Genomic DNA, 6225 nt, shown 5'->3' with positions numbered 1-6225 from the left:
GTGCCCAGATACATTCTTTTTTAAAAAAAATTTATTTATTAGAGAGAGAGTAGGGGGAGGGATGGAGGGAGGACAGAATCTTCAGTCAGACTCCTGGCCGAGCACAGAGCCTGACTCGGGGTTCAATCCCCCAACCCTGAGATCATGACTTGAGCTGAAACCATGAGTCGGATGCTTACCTGACTGTGCCACCCAGGTGCCCCATAAACTTTTGACATACAGGAAGCATGGTATTAGTTCTCTACAGTGGAGCTTAGATGGACATTGGACACTAATAATGCAAAAAGTTATATATTTATAAAAACATTTAACAAGATTTAATTAAAGTTTCATATTTTATTTTTTAATTTATTTGTCAGAGAGAGAGAGCACAAAGTAGGGGGAGCGGCAGGGGGAGAGGGAAAAGCAGACTCCCTGCTGAGCAGGGAGCCTGATGTGGGACTTGATCACAGGACCCTGGGATCATGACATGAGCCGAAGGCAGACACTTAACGGACTGAGCCACCCAGGCATCCCTTAATGAAAGTTAAGGGCACCTGGGTGGCTCAGTTCGTTAAGTGACTGCCTTCAGCTCAGGTCATGATCCTGGAGTCCCAGGATCATAGTCCCACATCGGGCTCCCTGCTCAGTGGGGAGTCTGCTTCTCCCTCTGACCCTCTCCCCTCTCATGTTCTCTCTCACTCTCTCTCTCTCAAATAAATAAAATCTTCAAAAAAAAAAAAGAAAGTTTCAAATTAGTGGGGCGCCTGGCTGGCTCAGTAGGAAGAGCATGCGACTCTTGATCTAGGGGTTGTGCATTCGAGTCCCACATTGGGTGTAGAGATTACTAAAAAAAATGATAAGCTATTAAAATTAAAAAATAAAAATTCAAATTATTAAAATTTCAGCATGATTTAAATCACTTTGACTTCAAATTCTGATGTATATGTTTTAAGTAGACATGTGATATGGGGGCCTGCATCTGTCCTCTTGCCCTTGAGCTTGCAAATCTGGGGGCTGGGCCAGACCTTGTAGCTCTTGAACTTCAAGCTGTCAGGCAGCTCAGAGTAACCTTCCAGCAGCCCTTGCTAATTGCAGGCTTCTGTCTTTAAAGCTCAAGTCCTGAGCCATTCTGCTTTGAGAATGCCACTGTTTCTTCCCTTTTTTCTTTTTGCTAGTTTCTAATATTTCCATCATGGACACGGACGACTTGATTAATTGCAGTTGTAAAAACCTTTGACTGTTTGTGTAGTCTATCTAGTAGTCTGTAAGTCTACTTACTAGAGTAGTAAGATGTCAGGAATTCTTCTCTCATACTTTCTGTTGTTTCCAAATTCTCTATATTTCTTTTTTTTTTTTTAAGAGTTTTATTTATTTATTTTAGAGAGAGAGTGCACATACGCGAGCCAGGGGGCGGCAGGTAGAGGGAGAGGGGCAAGCAGACTCCACTCTGAGCATAGAGCCCTATGTCTGGGGCTTGATCCCATGACCCTGAGATCACAACCTGAGCCGAAATCAAGAGTCAGCTGCTTAACCGACTGAGCCACCCAGTCGGCCCTGGAGATTGTCTGCGTTTCAAAATTTTCAAATTTTCCAAGTTACTTTTATAACCTGAAAAGAATTACAAGGAAAGAAAAGATAAACTTCTGGTGTTGAGCAGGGTATAAGTCTTCTTGATCAGGAATCCGACTTGGATAAACCCAAATAAATATTAAGATGTTCGATTCATTCATACAGTGGCTATTGATCAAGGCACCATTCTGGGAGCTGAGGACACAACAGCAAATCTTTCGTTCTGTGAAACAAAACATACAAAGTTCCTCATGAAAAAAAAAAGCCACAATGAACTGTAGGATGGACGAAGTGAAATGGGTGAGGGTTGGGAATAAGGAGAGGCAGGAACAGGAGGTACACTTAACGGAATTGATTTCGGGATTAGTTTATTTTGTCCTACACCAAAGTCTCCCCACCTATGAAATGATGTCAGTATTCTGTATACAAGTTTATGCTGCAAACCCTATTTTAAATGGATAATTAGTAATTATTCCAATGAAATGTAATAAATTTATTTATTTATTGTTTTAAAAAATTCCAGTATTGAGGTGCCTGGCTGGCTCAATCGGGAGCGTGAGACTTTTGATCTCAGGGTTGTGGGTTCGAACCCCATGTTGGGTGTAGAGATTGTGTAAAAATAAAATCTTTAAAAAAAAATTCCAGTATAATTAACATACAGTGTTATATTGCTTTCAGGTGTACAATATAGTGATTCAACAATTCTGTACATTACTCAGTGTTCATGATAAGTGTACTCTTTTTTAAAAATTAAAAAAAAAAATTTTAAATTTTAAATAGGCTCCATGCCCAGTGTGGAACCCAGTGTGGGGCTTGAACTCATGACCATGAGATGAAGACCTGAGCTGATATCAAGAGTTGGATGCTTAACTGACTGAGCCACCTCGGTGCCCCACGGTAAGTGTACTCATAATCCCCTTCACTTATTTTACCCATTCCCCCACCCACCTCCCCTCTGGTAACCATCAGTTTGTTCTCTGTAGCTAAGAGTTTGTTTTTTGGTTTGTCTCTTCTTTTTCTTTGTTCAGTTGTTTTGTTTCTTAAATTCCACATATGAATGGAATCATATGGTATTTGTCTTTCTCTGACTGACTTATTTATTTTTTAAAGAGTTATTTATTTATTTATTTATTTATTGGACAGAATGAGAGAGCAGGAGAGCACAAGCAGTGGGAGCGGCAGAGGGAGAGGGAGAAGTAGGTCCCCGCCAAGCAGGGAGCCTCATGCAGGGCTCGATCCCAGGACCCTGGGGTCATGACCTGAGCCGAAGGCAGTTGCTTAACCAACTGAGCCACCCAGGCACCCCCTCTGACTGACTTATTTCACTTAGCATTATACCCTCTAGATCCATCCATGTTGTTGCAAATGACAAGATTTCATTCTTTTTTTGTGGCTGAGTAATATTCCATTGGACATATGTATACCACATCTTCCTTATCCATTCATCTATTGATGGACACTGGGGTTGCTTTTATATCTTAGCTATTGTAAATAATACTGCAATAAACATAGGAGTGCATATATCCTTTCGAATTAGTGTTTTTGTTTTCTCTGGGTAAATACCCACTAGTGGAATTACTGGATCATATGGTAATTCAATTTTTATTTATTTTTAAATTTTATTTATTTTATTTTATTTTATTTATTTATTTGAGAGGGAACGCAAGCAGGGGGAGTGGGAGACGGAGAAGCAGGCTTCCTGCTGAGCAGGGAGCCCGATGTGGGGCTCGATCCCAGGACTCTGGGATCATGACCTGAGCTGAAGGCAGATGCTCAACGACTGAGCCACCCAGGCGCCCCTGTTTTATTTTTTTTTGAGAAAACACCGTACTGTTTTTCATAGTGGTTGTACTAGCTTGCATTCCCACCAATAGTGCACAAGGATTCCTTTTTCTCCATATCCTTGCCAACACCTGTTGTTTCTTGTCTTGTCATAGCCATTCTGACAGGTGTGAGGTGATATCTCAGTGTGGTTTTGATTTGTGTTTCCCTGATGATGAGTGATGTTGAGCATCTTTCCATGTGTCCATTGGCCATCTGTATGCCTTCTTTGGAGAAGTGTCTGTTCATGTCCTCTGCCCATTTTAAAATTGGATTATTTGGTTTTTTTGGTGTTGAGTTGTATAAGTTCTTTATATATTTTGGATATTAACCCCTTATTGGATATGTCATTTGCCAATATTGTCCCCCATTTAGTGGGTTGCCTTTTTGTTTGTGGATGGTTTCCTTCACTGTGTGAAAGCTTTTTATTTGTATGTAGTCCTAATAGTTTAATTTTGTTTTTGTTTCCCTTGCCAAAGGAGACATACTTAGAAAAATGATTCTATGGCTAATGTCAAAGAGATTACTGCTATGTTTTCTTCGAAGAATTTTATGATTTCATGTCTCACATTTATGTCTTTAATCCATTTTGAGTTTATTTTGTGTTGTGACTTCAAGCCCCGTGTTGGGTATGATGTTAGCTGTGGGTTTTGTATACATGGCCTTTATCATGTCGAGGTATGTTCTTTCTAAACATACTTTGTTGAGAGTTTTTATCATGAATGCATGTTACACTTTGCCAAATGCTTTTTCTATATCTATTGAAATGATCATATGGTTCTTATTCTTTCTTTATGGATATGATGTATCACATTTTTTCTTAAGATTTTCAAGTAGGGGTGCCTGGTGGCTCAGTCGGTTGAGCATCTGACTCTTGATTTTGGGTCAGGGCATGATCTCAGGGTTGTGAGATTGAGCCCTGCATCAGGCTCCATGCTCAGCAGGGAGTCTGCTTGAGATTCTCTCTCTCTCTCCCCTTCCCTTCCCCGCTCTTGCTCTTCTCTCTAAAAATAAGTAAATAAAATCTTTTTGAAAAAAAGATGTTATTTTAAGTAATCTCTATAGCCAACATGGGGCTTGAATGCAACCCTGAGATCAAGAGTCGCACGCTCCTCCCACTGAACCAGCCAGGCGTCCCTGATGTGATGTATCACATCGATGGATTTGCAAATATTGAACCATGGAAACAGAGTATTTTTATTTATTTATTTATTTTTAAAGATTTTATATATTTATTTGTCAGAGAGAGTGAGAGCATAAGCAGTGGGAGCAGTAGAGGGAGAGGGAGAAGCAGACTCCCCACTGAGCAGGGAGCCCGATGCGGGACTCGATCCCGGGACCCTGGGATCATGACCTGAGCCGGAGGTAGACACTTAACCAACTGAGCCACCCAGGCATCCCTGAAATAGAGTATTTTTAGATGGGTTTTTGTAACATATGAATCCCTTATGTTTATAAATATATTTAAGGGGTGCCTGGCTGGGTCAGTCCGAAGAGCATACAACTCTTGATCTTGAGGTTGTAAGTTTGAGCCCCACATTGAGTGTAGAGATTACTAAATAAATAAATAAATAGACTTTAAAAATACATTTAAGAAGCCTCAATGAGAATGCATAATAATTGGAATCAGCCTCTTTCATGGAATCACAGGGTAGAAGACCGGCAGTCACCTTCCGGGGTGAGAAGTCCTGTGCAGATTTTGTCCTGATGAATGATTTCAGCTTCTTTTTTTTTTTTTTTTAAAGATTTTATTTATTTATTTGAGAGAGAGAGAGAGCACATGAGAAGGGATAGGGTCAGAGGGCGAAGCAGACTCCCTACCAAGCAGGGAGCCTGATGCGGGACTCGATCCAGGGACTCCAGGATCATGACCTGAGCCGAAGGCAGTCGCTTAACCAACTGAGCCACCCAGGCGCCCTGATTTCAGCTTCTTGCTCAAAGAAATTGCAGAGAGTGTTCTTTAATCCCCCTCAGCATGGGGGCAGGGGCGGGTAAAGGGGGTAAAGGATGAGGCACACCCTGAGGAAGGCGGGAACTTGCTGCGGCTGAAAAGGGAAGGCAGGGTGGAGATCACTTAGCTGGCCCGAAGAACAAAGTTCAGTCTAGGCCCCACACCCCTTCCTGGCCAGCTGTAGGCCCCTGGCCTCAGCATTTAAAATTTGAATATTTTAGGGGGCGCCTGGGTGGCTCAGTTGTTAGACGTCTGCCTTTGGTGGAAGTCATGAACCTAGGGTCCTGGGATCGAGCCCCGTGTCAGGCTCCCTGCTCAGCGGGGAGCCTGCTTCTCCCTCTCCAACTCCCCCTGCTTGTGTTCCCTGTCTCGCTGTCTCTCTCTCTGTCAGATAAATAAATAAAATCTTTTAAAAAAATAAAAAAATTTGAGTATTTTATAAATTGGCCCCAAATTGAAGAGAGAAGGTCACTTCTGTAGAAGGGTGGAAAATGCACCCCCTAGTCAGGCTGGGGTTAGGGACCATAGATAGAGCAGCCCCCTGTCTCTACCTGGTGGTTCAAAGGAAACAGGGAAGTCCTCAGTGAGTGGGACTTGCTACTTACCTGAGGCTTTGGTTGGGGTGTGGCCCATCCAGCACTGGCTGTTTCCTGGTTGACATTTAACTTTAGCTGTTTAGCACTGTCGTTGCCTCATGTTTGTCAAACTGAAGGAAAACTTGTCCAACGCTTGCCAAAGTTCTGGATGATTCCTTGCTTCTTGAATTTGTTTTCATATGATCAGGTTCTCTTGGGCAAGAGGGACCTCTGCCCCAGACCCTGCATTTCAGTGAGCCCCACAGGTCACAAAAACACATTTATTAACAAACACAGGGGCACCTCTTGGCTTAGAATCAGCTAGTC

The 6225-nt window shown here is 42.2% G+C and overlaps 1 long non-coding RNA gene and 1 other non-coding gene across 2 annotated transcripts; one reads left to right on the top strand and one right to left on the bottom strand.

Moving 5' to 3' along the window:
* Positions 1–1296: 1296 nt before the first annotated feature.
* On the bottom strand, positions 1297–6109 carry LOC145717975 (uncharacterized). The gene is made up of 2 exons (XR_014141497.1): positions 5929–6109; positions 1297–1774 (listed from the first exon to the last, which is right to left on the bottom strand). It is a non-coding gene; the product is annotated as an uncharacterized LOC145717975 (long non-coding RNA).
* On the top strand, positions 2084–2154 carry TRNAK-UUU (transfer RNA lysine (anticodon UUU)). The gene has a single exon. It is a non-coding gene; the product is annotated as a tRNA-Lys (tRNA).
* Positions 6110–6225: the final 116 nt, after the last annotated feature.

The sequence above is a fragment of the Leptonychotes weddellii genome, chromosome X, assembly GCF_054177405.1.
Source record: "Leptonychotes weddellii isolate Sample4059 chromosome X, ASM5417740v2, whole genome shotgun sequence".
NCBI lineage: Eukaryota > Metazoa > Chordata > Mammalia > Carnivora > Phocidae > Leptonychotes > Leptonychotes weddellii.
This window is presented reverse-complemented; position numbering and strand designations above follow the sequence as displayed.